Source organism: Caretta caretta, chromosome 5 (genome assembly GCF_965140235.1).
Source record: "Caretta caretta isolate rCarCar2 chromosome 5, rCarCar1.hap1, whole genome shotgun sequence".
NCBI classification, from domain to species: Eukaryota; Metazoa; Chordata; order Testudines; family Cheloniidae; genus Caretta; species Caretta caretta.
In genome coordinates this window covers 60974942-60989656 of record NC_134210.1, presented here as the reverse complement: position 1 = coordinate 60989656, position 14715 = coordinate 60974942, and the positions used below count along the sequence as shown (strand labels likewise).

At 41.9% G+C, this 14715-nt stretch overlaps 1 protein-coding gene across 12 annotated transcripts in view; it reads left to right on the top strand.

Moving 5' to 3' along the window:
• KIAA0825 (KIAA0825 ortholog) overlaps positions 1-14715 on the top strand; it is a 413723-nt gene that overhangs the window by 182294 nt on the left and 216714 nt on the right. Inside the window, exon 14 of one of the 12 annotated variants that reach the window (XM_048849281.2) lies at positions 377-740. The exons of the other annotated variants lie outside the window; for them this stretch is intronic. The gene's annotated coding sequence lies outside the window, so the exon portion shown is untranslated. Of the gene's footprint in view, positions 1-376; positions 741-14715 lie in introns of those variants that run through there. 12 annotated transcript variants of the gene reach the window in all.

Sequence of the window (14715 nt, the reverse complement as noted above, 5' to 3'; positions counted from 1 at the left end):
GGGGGGGGGGGGGGTTATTTGGGATTGTGCTGCACATTAACCCAAAAACCGCAGCCCCTCCTTTGAAATGGCCAACCCAACGGGTGCTTGGTATGGGAAAGGAGGGTGCTGCTGTTTGAAACCATTCCCACATGTTATGAAGGTTGAAGAAGCCGAGAGACTGTGGCTTACCATGGTTGCCCGCAAGCCAAATTCTGTTGCCCGGCCCTGCATGTGTGATCTCTCACACCAAACTGGCAGGGCCTCAATATAAGAGGCAAAATACGACCTTGTACCGAAAGCACATGTGCTATGTAATGTTAACAGTTTGGTTCACCATGAAGGAGTCTACCCATTGTCCTCTAAAATGTGTCTTTTTAAATACTTCCTCCTGCAGCTGCAAATGTTTCAACACTCCCCCCAACCATCTCCGTCCCAGAGGCTAGTGCAGATAAGAAGGTGAAAAAAACGCACGCACAATGAAATGTTCTCTGAGTTCATGCAGTCCTCCTGCACTGAAACAGCTCAGCAGAATGCGTGGAGACAAACAATGGCAGAGTCCAGGAAAGCAGAAAATGAATGCGAGGACAGGAGGGACAGCATTCAATAAGTTTTAAAGTGCAGTGTGCCCTTGCCCTTCCCTCCTCCCCTCATCCACCACCCCACCCGGTGCTTCCTTCCTCCCCCATCCCTCCCGGGCTACCTTGGCAGTTATCCCCCTATTTGTGTGATGAATTAATAAAGAATGCATGAATTTGAAACAACAATGACTTTATTGCCTCTGCAAGTGGTGATCAAAGGGGGGAGGGCAGTTGGCTGACAGGGAAGTAGAGTGAACCAAAGGGGCAGGTTTTCATCAAGAAGAAACAAACAGACCTGTCACACCGTAGCCTTGTCAGCCATGAAACTGGTTTTCAAAGCTTCTCTGGTGTGCAGCACGCCCTGCTGTGCTCTTCTAACAGCCCTGGTGTCTGGCTGCACGTAATCAGCGGCCAGGCAATTTGCCTCCCACCTTGCCATAAATGTCTTCCCCCTTACTCTCACAGATATTGTGGAGCACACAGCCAGCAGCGATAACAATGGGAATATTGGTTTCGCTGAGGTCTAACGGAGTCAGTAAACTGTGCCAGCGTGCTTTTAAATGTACAAATGCACATTCTACCACCATTCTGCACTTGCTCAGCCTATAGTTGAACAGCTCTTGACTACTGTCCAGGGTGCCTGTGTATGGCTTCATGAGCCATGGTATTAATGGGTAGGCTGGATCCCCAAGGAAAACTATAGGCATTTCAACATCCCCAACGGTTATTTTCTGGTCTGGGAAGTAAGTCCCTTCCTGCAGCTGTTCAAACAGACCAGAGTTCCTGAAGATGCAAGCGTCATGTACCTTTTCCGGCCATCCCACGTTGATGTCGGTGAAACGTCCCTTGTGATCCACCAGTTCTTGCAGCACAATTGAAAAGTACCCCTTGCGGTTTACATACTGGCTGCCAAGGTGGTCCGGTTCCAAGATAGGGATATGCGTTCCGTCTATCGCCCCACCACAGTTAGGGGATCCCATTGCAGCAAAGCAATCCACTCTGACCTGCACATTTCCCAGAGTCACTACCCTTGATAGCAGCAGCTCAGTGTTTGTGTTGGCTACTTGGATCACAGCAGCTCCCACAATAGATTTGCCCACTCCAAATTGATTCCCGACTGACTGGTAGCTGTCTGGCATTGCAAGCTTCCAGAGGCTATCACCACTCACTTGTGAACTGTGAGGGCTGCTCTCTTCTTGTGCTTCAGGGCAGGGGAAAGCAAGTCACAGAGTTCCATGAAAGTGCCCTTATGCATGCGAAAGTTTCACAGCCACTGGGAATCATCCCAGACCTGCAACACTGTGCGGTCCCACCAGTCTGTGCTTGTTTCCCGGTCCCACAATCGGTGTTCCATGGCATGAGCCTGCCCCATTGCCACCAGAATGTCCAAATTGCCGGGGCCCGTATTTTGAGAGAAGTCTGTGTCCATGTCCTCATCACTCTCATAACCGTGCTGCCATTGCCTCCTCGCCTGCTCTTGCAGGTTCTGGTTCTGCACATACTTCAGGACAATGCGTGAGCTGTTTACAATGCTCATAACTGCCACGGTGATCTGAGCAGGTTGTGCAGGAGTGCTGAGTTACAGCGGAAGCGGTGGCTGACGATGGATGCCACGAGAATAGATATTTATAGAGAATGACAATCATAGAATCATAGAATATCAGGGTTGGAAGGGACCCCAGAAGGTCATCTAGTCCAACCCCCTGCTCAAAGCAGGACCAATTCCCAGTTAAATCATCCCAGCCAGGGCTCTGTCAAGCCTGACCTTAAAAACCTCTAAGGAAGGAGATTCTACCACCTCCCTAGGTAACGCATTCCAGTGTTTCACCACCCTCTTGGTGAAAAAGTTTTTCCTAATATCCAATCTAAACCTCCCCCATTGCAACTTGAGACCATTACTCCTTGTTCTGTCATCTGCTACCATTGAGAACAGTCTAGAGCCATCCTCTTTGGAACCCCCTTTCAGGTAGTTGAAAGCAGCTATCAAATCCCCCCTCATTCTTCTCTTCTGCAGGCTAAACAATCCCAGCTCCCTCAGCCTCTCCTCATAACTCATGTGTTCCAGTCCCCTCATCATTTTTGTTGCCCTTCGCTGGACTCTCTCCAATTTATCCACATCCTTCTTGAAGTGTGGGGCCCAAAACTGGACACAGTACTCCAGATGAGGCCTCACCAATGTCGAATAGAGGGGAACGATCACGTCCCTCGATCTGCTCGCTATGCCCCTACTTATACATCCCAAAATGCCATTGGCCTTCTTGGCAACAAGGGCACACTGCTGACTCATATCCAGCTTCTCGTCCACTGTCACCCCTAGGTCCTTTTCCGCAGAACTGCTGCCTAGCCATTCGGTCCCTAGTCTGTAGCTGTGCATTGGGTTCTTCCGTCCTAAGTGCAGGACCCTGCACTTATCCTTATTGAACCTCATCAGATTTCTTTTGGCCCAATCCTCCAATTTGTCTAGGTCTTTCTGTATCCTATCCCTCCCCTCCAGCGTATCTACCACTCCTCCCAGTTTAGTATCATCCGCAAATTTGCTAAGAGTGCAATCCACACCATCCTCCAGATCGTTTATGAAGATATTGAACAAAACCGGCCCCAGGACCGACCCTTGGGGTACTCCACTTGATACCGGCTGCCAACTAGATATGGAGCCATAGATCACTACCCGTTGAGCCCGACAATCTAGCCAGCTTTCTACCCACCTTGTAGTGCATTCATCCAGCCCATACTTCCTTAACTTGCTGACAAGAATACTGTGGGAGACCGTGTCAAAAGCTTTGCTAAAGTCAAGAAACAATACATCCACTGCTTTCCCTTCATCCACAGAACCAGTAATCTCATCATAAAAGGCGATTAGATTAGTCAGGCATGACCTTCCCTTGGTGAATCCATGCTGGCTGTTCCTGATCACTTTCCTCTCATGAGTCCACAGTCCATAAGCTCCATAAGTTGATGCTAGCCACGGTAGTGAGGACAAGAGGACTGGGAGGTGGATTCATGAGAGCCGGCGAGCAGAGTTGTAGCAGAAGCAGTGGAGGACGACGATTAGCATCGCGCACATTTCCCCAGGAAGAACACACGTACCCGGGAGCCCATGACAGACAACATGGAGAAATTCGCTATTGAGACATTAGAAGCAGAGCAGAGTTGCAGCAGAAGCGGTGGATGGCAAAGGTTAGCAGTCCTACTGCACCGTCTGCTGAAAGCAGTATGTTGTCCGCATGGAAAAAAGGTGCAAAATGATTGTCTGCCATTGTTTTCACGGAGGGAGGGGTGACTGACGACATGTACCCAAAACCACCCGCAACAATGTTTTTGCCCCATCGTGCGTTGGGAGCTTAACCCAGAATTCCAATGGGTGGCGGAGACTGCGGGAACTGTGGGATAGCTGTCCGTAAGTCCACAGTCCATAAGCTCCATAAGTTGATGCTAGCCACGGTAGTGAGGACACACTCCGCCAACTTAATGCGCTTAGTGTGGACATACGCAATTGACTGTATAAAATCGATTTCTAAAAATTGACTTACTATAGTATCGACCTAATTTCGTAGTGTAGACATACTCTAAGTGTTGTGTCCTCAAAAGCAGAATGTAGTCTGTCCCTTTTAGCTGCTGTATGCCGTTGTGCTAATCCCTATTGTTTACAGATCTCCCTTGCATCCTGAGTTACAAAGAGTGATTTACTAATCTGAAAGATCAGAGAAGTCTAACAGAAAAGAGCAATAAAGAGGGAATGGGAAGGACTAGCTTGTATTTCGAATTTTACATACTGTGTTTCAAAATCACAAAGAAGTCCAATGTTTTAGGCATGTAATAAATCTCAGTGTAGTAAACTGATTTGCTTTAGATAAAAAACTCTCCATGTTTAGAGATAAAGGTGTCACAGATCCTTCCTGGCCAGTCACAAGGACTACTGTGTGGGATATCCCCAGGGTATTTCAAGCCCTTTGAGACTGAATGAAGTTCCCCAATCTTGGGGTCCCTAGGCATGCTGTCAGGGTGCAGACCTTCTATCTGGCACCCCTGCACTCTGAGTGCAGGAACCTTAGCCACCAGACACTTAGCCCCTCTGATTGCAGTGCTGATCCTTTAGACTCCCCACTCCCAGAACTCCTCCCAAAGGACACACACTTTGTACAATATAACAATGTTATGCTCTGAACAAATAAAGCATAAGAGAATACAGATTATATAAAACATCCTAAACACAACGTCCCTCACTTTCTAGCTCACCCTTCCCCATGAGTCCTTGGGGGACCATCTGGGTCCAGGAAGGCAGGCAAGGTATATATCCCCTCCTCATGAAGGCTGATGCATGCTAGTTAGTCTCTCTCCCTCGTGGGGCCCTTATCTAGCATCTGGGACCTTGCTTTTTCGTGCCCCACACTTCCTGTCCCTGTCTTAATCTCATGCAAAATGGCTCCCCCCTTATCCATTCCCCCCCCCCCCATGTGAGTCCATTTATGGACTCCTGCTAGGGTCACCTGCTTCTTTTGTTCTGCCTTTTTGGTGATTTTCCATTACTTCCAAACCCCACCCCCCCTTCAGACAAAAGGAGGAAGTGTCTTCTCTCAGGTAGAGCATACCTATTGTCCTAAGGTGTTTTACTTTGAATACACAATCATTGAGTGCCAATCACGCACCATTGTCTCTCCCAGGTCATGACACAACCCTGCTAATTTGTGATGGATCCACATATTTATACATTTTCAATGACACAATCATTTCATGATACAATTTCATAAAATCATCCAAAATTCAGAAGTAGTACAGATAGAACTCTCACTTCATCACAGATGGGTCACCTAATATGAAAATGAGGCCCTTTGCAAATCACAAAGCTCACAGATTTCATGTGTTGGCCATGTTGAAAATATCAAATTTCATTGGTTGTCACAGATTTATAGAAAAATGTTAAAACTGAAATTATATATGTAGCAAATGATCATAAACAATTATATTTTTGTGAAGGCTAAAGAAGGTGATTTGCTGAACCATGCATTCTTAGATCTTTATTCGTAAAACTAGATGAGATCTCAGATCTGGATAGTTTTCTATATTGTGTTGCACTACAGCTAGTGTACTCTCAATAAACCTAACCCACTAATTACAGTCAAGATTACATAAAAAGTAAACATGCTGAGTTTGTTGATTAAATTCCCTGAGTGTGTTTGTCAATGAAGTGTACATATTTTACAAGATGAAAAAAAAAAGTTTTCCCATTAACAAAATTAGAGATTATGCATAATTTGAAATAAAAGAATATTGATCTCACATCAATTTTCCTTATTGTCATGGCTGTATAATGAAAATGTCCATATGTTAGGTAGTTTCTAATTCATTCTCCAAAAAACTTGGATAAAATTAATTGTAAGTGAAGCAATAGATAGAAAAAACAGACATGACTAATTTTTGCAAACCTAAATTGATTTTTGTGACTACATCATCGAACTCTCATAAGAGCAGGACACACAGTGGATCTCAGAAATGACTACTTCTGTGTTTCTATCAGAAAATCTCTGAGAAAATGCCTCTGCATTGCTCTTTTGGGAAATGTCTGTTGTGGCATGAAATATGGTCTGCGGTAGTTTGCAAAATGCTTATCACTTGTAACCTATTTGCTAAGGAAGGAAACATTTCAATTGGTCTAATACTTGTCCAAGGTTTTTGTGCAAAGAAGATGAAAACAAAGTACATATCCAACATCCAATGTGCTCTAAAATATTAATTGCTAAGACCAGACATATTAATTCCACCCTCTGACAATATATAAACCTTTTGAATTCTTAGTTCCAGCTGTGGTTCCCTACTTCTAAATCCTCCATCTTGTCCCACAGGCAACTAGAACATCAGCTTGTTGCAGACATAGTTTACAGCCTTCAGAAATCAATGTTAATATTGATTTTAAAAGGGCAATTAATAAAGCTTTTCATTTTAAATTATTTGGAATCCAGTAACAAAGAAATACACAATAAATCTGTAAAGTATTGGTGTTGAATTGTTGGGAAATTGAGGGAGAATGATTATCCCATACACTAACCTGGTTCCCATTCCACCAAATGAAAAATAATCACTTTTATATGACACTATAATTGAAAATCTAGTTATAGACATCAGATAACAAAAATATACTGGGAATTCAAAAAGGAAGCTCTTTTTGCAGATGACCTGGTGATTTATCTGAGCAATCCTCAGAAAACCACACATTTCTCATGCGAGCTACAGAAAAAATAAAGGCTGTGTTTAGATCCCCAAAACAATGTGTGTGAATCAGTGCCCCCACAGCTGTTATTTAAAAAACAAAAACAAAAAAAACCCCAAACAAACAAAAAACCAGAAAACTAAAAAAGAGATTTCTAGTTAGAGTGGACACCACCTGATTTTAAATACGTTTACTTTTAGTAAATATTAAGTTTTATTTTCGAATGAAATATACCACACCACTACAGAAAATATGAACACATTTAGTCAAATGGTATTGTCTCCTTTTTAAACTTTGAGATCATATCCATCACATTACAATGGTTATTTTCTACAACTATTAATCCATTTGAAATATTACCCATTTTTAGTCTCACAAAAAATCCTAAAAAAAACCAACACAAATCACTCTTTTCAAAAACATCACAAAAGTTTGTTCAATTTTCTTAAACAAACTTGAGAGAGAGGAGGTGTAGCTCTCCTTTACTGAAGGTGGTACATTTAAGGACAATACAAGAATGGCAACATTATGACTTTCACAATTACCAAGGCCCCAGTTTGTAACATAAAATTATTATTTAATTAAGCATCCTATTCTCTTGTACTAAGCAAGACTATATGCTGTTGCCAGACTTAATCTAAGCCTGATACCTCTCTCACCTTTCCACACATGGAAGGTTAGTTTAATCAGGGTATTATTGAAGGCAGAACATTGTCTTTGAGCCAGTTGTCCAATAATTGGGTTGGATGAATTCCAAGCTGTCACTGGAAATAGCATCCTAAGAAATGTCATTTTCAGGAATTAAAGCTACTTAAGGTTGTGTCTTAGGTTGGTCAAGTATAACAGAAATACATGGTTGAGAAAGAAAATAATCCTGTATATATCTTCCGAAGAGTGAGTTTAGGGCAGATTCTCTCCTGTACTAGAGCTCTCTGATTGTTGGGTCCAGATCCAACTCCAACACCACTTAAAACTGTGGCAGGCAGATCTAACCTCTGGTTTAAGGTCTTTAATAGATCCTACACAAGTGGAGGATAGGTGGAACAGAGAAGAACTCTGCTATGGCCATTACATACTTCTGGCACACTCCCTATGCCAAGAGAGGTGGGGTGGCAGGCACAGGTCCCAGACCCAGTACATTTATGCCAACATCAAGTTTCCCCATTCCAGAGGAAGTCTCTGCTGGCGATTTGACAAACCTCTCAAAAGAAAAATTGGCACTGAATTATTAAAGCATTACTTACTAGATTCTCTTTTTATCTCTAATTGGCCACTACAGAAAAAAATTTAATGTTCACACAAAAAAAATTTCATGTCAGAATTTAACATGATCCTTTGGAAGTTTATTAGATGAAAATATTAAGTGTCTCCAGAAGCATGGAACAAAGATTTGGATATAGTGATTCAAGATCACCTGACAAAGGCTAAGTATACATTACATAAATCCTTGCTTGGTTATATCCATCATATAACCAAGTATAATACTTTATTGCTCACAGATTATATTTCACTTTTACAATCACTGGTAAGATTGTCAAAGATGCCAACAAAACTGCTGTACATGTCTTATTGTACCTAGGGCCATATTATATCCTTATGTATGGGAGTACCCTGTTTTTAATAATTTATTTGCTCAGGTTCACAAATTATGTTGGAATATGACTGGAAAAGCTACACCTTTTATCACATCATTATATGTAGTCGACATAAACATCAGTATGACTGGTGATAGAGACAATGTGGACATGTACTTTTTTACTGATTGCAAAGAAGATAACATAGAGTTCCTGAATATCAGATGTAACCCAAGCTTGGAAATTTGGTGACTACTTAACTAATTATTAAATGTTATAAATATTGCATATTGTCTACATTAAGGCAGTAGTACAGTAAATTCTGTGAGACATTATTCATGCATTCAATACAAAGTATAGAGACTAAAAGCATTATAAGCAGAGCTGATAGCACCACCTATTATTAAAGTTGCTCAACACTTCCCAGGATAAGATCTTCTATTCTGCTGCTTGTAACGTTGCAGAGCTTTAGCTGTTTGTCCTGAAATTTTGTATGCCTGTCTCGGCTTGAATTGTTCTGGGAAATATAAGCCAAAATGATTCAGCCATTTCCGAGAACAAGGCTAAGGGAATATACATTCTTTTGCTCATATTAAAGAAGTCTTCAAACCATTTATTTGAATGCTCTAGCACCCATATGCTTTGGAAGAAGGACTTGAAATTTGGCAGAGAGTGTTGTTTTTTTTGGGGGGCGGGGATATGTCCTTTGCCTTTTCTGTGAAAATCTGCTCAAATATATATGCCCAAGTTATGCTTTTGAAAATCATAGTTTGCACATATTCAATAGAGATTTCTTTGATTTTTAACAGCTGAAGTCTCCAAAGATTCCATCTTCACTGAGCATGTTCCACACCCTAACACTCTTACACATGACCAGATTACATATGCACCATTACCACAGAACACAAGCCTCCAGCACAAGGATACCAGGGCTCAGAGGGTGTCTCTACATAGCAAAGAAAAACCTTCCCTCAGGGTCCTAGAGCCCAGGCTACTCTCAGAAGTCTATACTGCAATGATACAGACCTACAGCCCATGCCCCACGAGCCTGAGTCAGCTAGAACAGGTCAGCTGCGGGTGTCTATTTGCTGTGTAGACATTCCCAGAGGGACTTTCCCTGTAATTGCTGTGCCTAGATGCTCCAAGACAGAGTGGGGTGGGGCTGGTCTGAGCACCAGAACTAAGAACAGGGAACCGGTCTTTCCTGTGCTCTCAATGGTCCCCTTGTTGGCACCCAGGCAGCATGGAGGAGGAAGGAGTCTGATTTGAATGCAGAGGGCACAAATGCCAGACCAGGGAGACGGAAAGGAGTAGACTGGAACATGGAGTCTGGTGAGAATGGAGTTGGGGGAGTAAATGTAAGTGGGAACTGTAGAGGGAAGACTGGGAGCTGGGGGACACTAGGATTGGCTGGGCAAGGAGACTGGGAGATGGAGAGAGGTCTTCTGGAACTGGTTGAGCTAGAACACTGAGACTGGAAACCATGGGTATAGGAGATGGGGGATGGGAATCAGTGAGGCAAATCGAGGGGGATTGGGATCCGGTTGGCTGGAGGATAGAATGCTGAAATCAGATAATGAGCAAGTTGGAGAGGAAGAGTCTGGCAGGGCTGGATTTCCAATTAGGCACAGTAGGCATGTGCATAGGGGCGCTGGCATTCTAGGATCACCTAAAGTTAAAAATGGGTTAAAAGTTTCATTTTTTATGGAAAACAAGAAGGTCAGCTTGGCGGGGGAGGGCACTGAAGATGCCTAGGGGTACCTAAGGTGTAAATCCAGCCTTGGAGACTGGGACTGTCTGGAGAAGGAGACTGGGACTAGGAACTAAAGGGAGGAGAATGGGGACATGCGGGGAGGAGAGAGAGATCTGACAAGGAACTTGTGGGGACTAGCTATGGAACTGGGGAAGAGACTGATACTGCATCAGAAACCTGAAGAGGGAGACTGGGAGCCAGTTCGAGTGGCGGGGGAGGAGAGAGACAGATAGGCAAAGGAACTGGTAGGAAGATCTGTGACTGGCTGAGAAAGGAGACTGGGGCTGAATTTGGGGAGAGGGAGAAAATGGAGGTTCTGGGAAAACTGGGACTTGGAAAAGAGCCCAGTGGAGGACACTAGGATTGACTGGTCAAGGAAACTGGGATTAGGATGAGATGCCTGAGGGGGTGGAGACTGGGACTAAAAGCTTGTAACAGGAACAGGTTGGATGGGGGACAGGGCAGAAGAGATCAGGCTTTAGGAAAACTGGGAGAAGAATCTTTGCCCACTGGAGTACACTCCCCTCTAGAGTCTGGAATGGAACTCAGGATTCCTGAATTTCACCATTCCTCTGCTGTCTGCAAATATCTGTGAAATCTGCTTGCAAATGGTGTGTCTCATTGACTTCTGTTGCAGGTCCAACTATAGAGGATGGCTTTTGTTGCTGTCAGATACTCCATTAGTTTAAGTAGCAGAGGTCTGTGCAGTGATTCTAAAGGTTCCAACCCTGCTGATGAGCCCTCTGAGTATCAATATGATGCCAGATGATGGAATTTGTGTATTCAGTCTGTTTTTTAAAAAAAACATAGTAAATACCATAAATACAGACTGGATTTCTGGAGACATATTGGCAATTGTTTTTAAAAAGTATAAAATCTGTCAAATGGTAGACAATCAAATTAATCAAAAATAATCCAGATAGGGAGTTATGGGTCTCAAACCATGCACCACAGAATTTTGTCCTTTATGGGTAAACCTTTCAGTCTTCAAAAGTTGTTTCGGATATTCAGCACATCTCAGGAGGCTCTCGACAATTTACAGGATTGAACCCAAAGACAGTTTGTATCCTCGACATAATTTAAAGAACTTTACCATTCTACAGATTACCTCTACCTTTATCATTCTACAGATTACCATAAAATGCAAAATTTATAAATTATATTTCCCTAATAGAGTAGGAATTTCATTTAAAAGAACTCTATCAACCTCTTTTCCAGTTCATTAGTTGCAGTTCAAAATGATCTGGTTAAACAACAATTCAGTCAATCAGAGGGAGGAACATTTTTCTTCTCTTTCTTCTGAACCTCCAACAATTGCAACACTAAAACCGCTTCCAGACACATGGGATAATTCTTCATGGATTATCCTCTTAAAATGTAAACAAACCGAAATACAATGCAACCTGCCTGCCTCTAAACTTGATTGCAGTGTGTCCACCATGTTACAAAGTGACCAAGTCCCATCACAGCAATTTAACATGAACAGTTTGACAAAATGATGTATCTAACATCCCATACCAAAGTGATAGTAATAACCATTTGTATTTCCTGGGAGAGCTGAGATGTGCACTTAAATCAATAAACCACATCAGGGAAATGGTATATATGCAGCTAAACATTCTCATGATGTTTTGAAACCCTCAGATATGTAGAATTCCCTTCACGTTTTTCACACATGACAAGAATTTGCTTTTAGCGAAACTTGGCAGCACATATATCTTGATAAGGCAGTGAATACCTGGATTTAATTGTACCCTTAATTCCCTCCTATGCTTACAGAGTAAAATTCTCTCCTATTCAGAAGGCCAGCACAAGGTCTATACACAATTAAAGTCCCACTTAATCCCTCAAAATAGAGACTGCCCTCTATACTTAGGGTAGCTCAAAGCAGAGCAGAGTGGTTTTCAGTTGTCTCATGCTGACAAGAAGTTACCAGTTCCCTCTGTTGCTGAAAATGATGAAAAAGATCTAATTGCCCTCCTTCAGATGATTATATATTAGACATCAGGAGATGCTATTACAGATTAAAAATTCAGGATGATAGCATGACTGCTGAGAGGAGTATTTAGAGATTCCAACTTTTTTCTTTTCCTTTTTCTTTTCTTTTAACAGTTGGAAGTACCTCTCTATTTTTTAAGAAAAACAAGTTGCTACTCATGCAGCTGCATATTATCCATAATTCTAAATTGTTTAGATTATCAGGTTCTTCAAAATCTACAAGGAAACACCATTAGTATCTTGTAGGCATTTCATCATTTCACACCTGCATTGAGGCTTGCAAGATCAATTCTCACCTTGTCATACTCTAAGGGAGAATAAAACTACCGTAACTTGGGATCTTGCTGTGGTATGAAATACTCTCACAGATGCTATCCACCGTTTTGAGACTATAGGCAGCTGCCTTAATATATCGTATAGTCAAAACAACTTTTCTACTAGCTATTACTAAACTTCTGTCAGAAGAGCAGTTGAATTAAACTGTCTGGCACAGAGTTACATTTTCTTTCTGGCAAGAATTACATTGCCAGCAGTGGACACTGAGAACTGCTGGCACCAAAGGATTATTGCATTATTAGCAGGCACTTCATTCTTTATAATATTTAAAGATGATGTTACATTTAGACAATGTGCTTCCTTAAAGCGATTACAGGTTTCCACATCAATTTTGACATCTGCCTGGAAGTTTGCTGTCCCAAACCTCATAACTCAGAATCCAAAAGTCTCTACCACCTGCTTGACATTAAGAGAGCTCTGAAGGACTGTATTTAACAAACTGCTGTATTCCAAAAATCTCTCCAACAGTTCATATACTATCAGCAGAGAAAACGTGGCTGCTTATTACTACTCAGGCTTTATCAATCATGATTTCTATTAAGGAATCCTGTTTTCATCAAAGTAAATAATTGCTATTTCCTATTACTGCAGATTCTTCAAGAGGTGTAGCAGCCTACTTGGCTAAATGGGGTGGGGGGCGGGATTATTTCTATACACAGCTACAGAGAGTAAGAATTTGTCCTGGACATTGCCAGCATTTTAAAACTTCTACGGTTTCCTTGTGAAAATATTTTTATTTTCCTTTAACTACTTTACAATCTTATCTTTATGCTTAGCCTTCAGAAGACTTCATGTGTGTTACTGAGGAAGTTTAAATGTTACTGTAGTAATGATTCCTTACTCTTTCGTAGTGTACCCTCGGTACATGCCACCCTTTCCACTCAAAGCTACTTGATCATGCTCACGTTATAGTCAGTGGCAAAACTCCCATTGATTTTTTTTTTAGTAAGATTAGGCTCTAATTGCTACTTCTTCCTAAGAAATTCAAGATGAAAGGGATACAGTAGTCTGGAAAGGTTGAGAGCCACTGCCCTAGAGGGAAGGGCTGATCCTTCTTTCTAGATTAGGAGGCCAAGTCTAGATATGTATAATTAAGTAATAGGAGCGGTGGTCCATAACCGGATTTCCTACATGCTAACGCAATACAAATAGTAAATGTTACCAATAACAACCAGCACAGTTCAGCTTAGAGAGTTACAGAATATTATATTACCCCTGAATTTGGAGCATCCCAGGAGAGCTCCTATTATGGTGTAGAAGAAAATTTCTGAACTAAATGAGACTATTAAAATAGTTATATTGTTTACTCTGGACATTGCCCCAACTAAAGCTCAGATTTTTATTCTGAAAGAAACTTGAAAATTTTAAACAGAAACCAAGTGCTGGCTGCCCTCACTCCTTTTATTTAAATTTCCTAGGCTTTTTAAAAAAAATATACACACAGTAATGATGTGGTAGTATTTATAATTTCAGTTATTAATTATTCAAATCAGAAAGACATTATGGAAATTTTGGTAGCACTTGAAGCAAAGTAGAAGGAAGAAGGAAATTGGTGTGTAATTTCTCCTTAGATACGTTAGGCCAAATTCACCCCTGGCCTAACTACATTGAAGTCAGTTCCCAAGATCCTGAACAGCACTAAGCTCACACTTGGTGCAGCTGAGGAAAGAGAAACTGCCTTGGTGTAATTTAAAGCAGACTCCAGGCTGCTCTGAGTTATGCCAGCTGTAGCAGTTATATTAGTCTCCCAGGGTTCAGCCCCTCCTGACTGTGGCATGCCCCCTTCTGTCCCATGTGCCAAGTTACAGGAGCAGGTGGTGTTAAGCTAGTTTTATGCCAACCAAAGATTCATCTGTCCCACAAGAATCCACCCTTATTTACTGAAGGTGGCTTTAAATGCCTTTTCGCTGCTGGAGCAGTGCAAAGGGCACTTAGCAACAAGGATCTGGCTTAATGGTTTTATATCAGAGAGAAACTGAACCTATCATGACTGATTTTGCAAGATAGTACTGATTATATAGAATAGGATTTTCAAAGGCATCTGATGCCCTTAAGTCATTTTAGAAAATCCCACCCATTTCTTATAGAACAGCAAAGACCAGAGAGAAACAGTTTAAGATGCACAAGAGTGTACGTGAAAAAGAAATATTAAAAATTTGTAAGTGAAAGTTTGAAATGAAAATTCCACATGAGCAATGGGATGAAGAAAAGGAACTATATCCTCTCAAGTGTGCCAGAGCTGCCCTGTCATTCATGAGAGATGGGTGAGGGGAGGCAAAGGGGCATAGT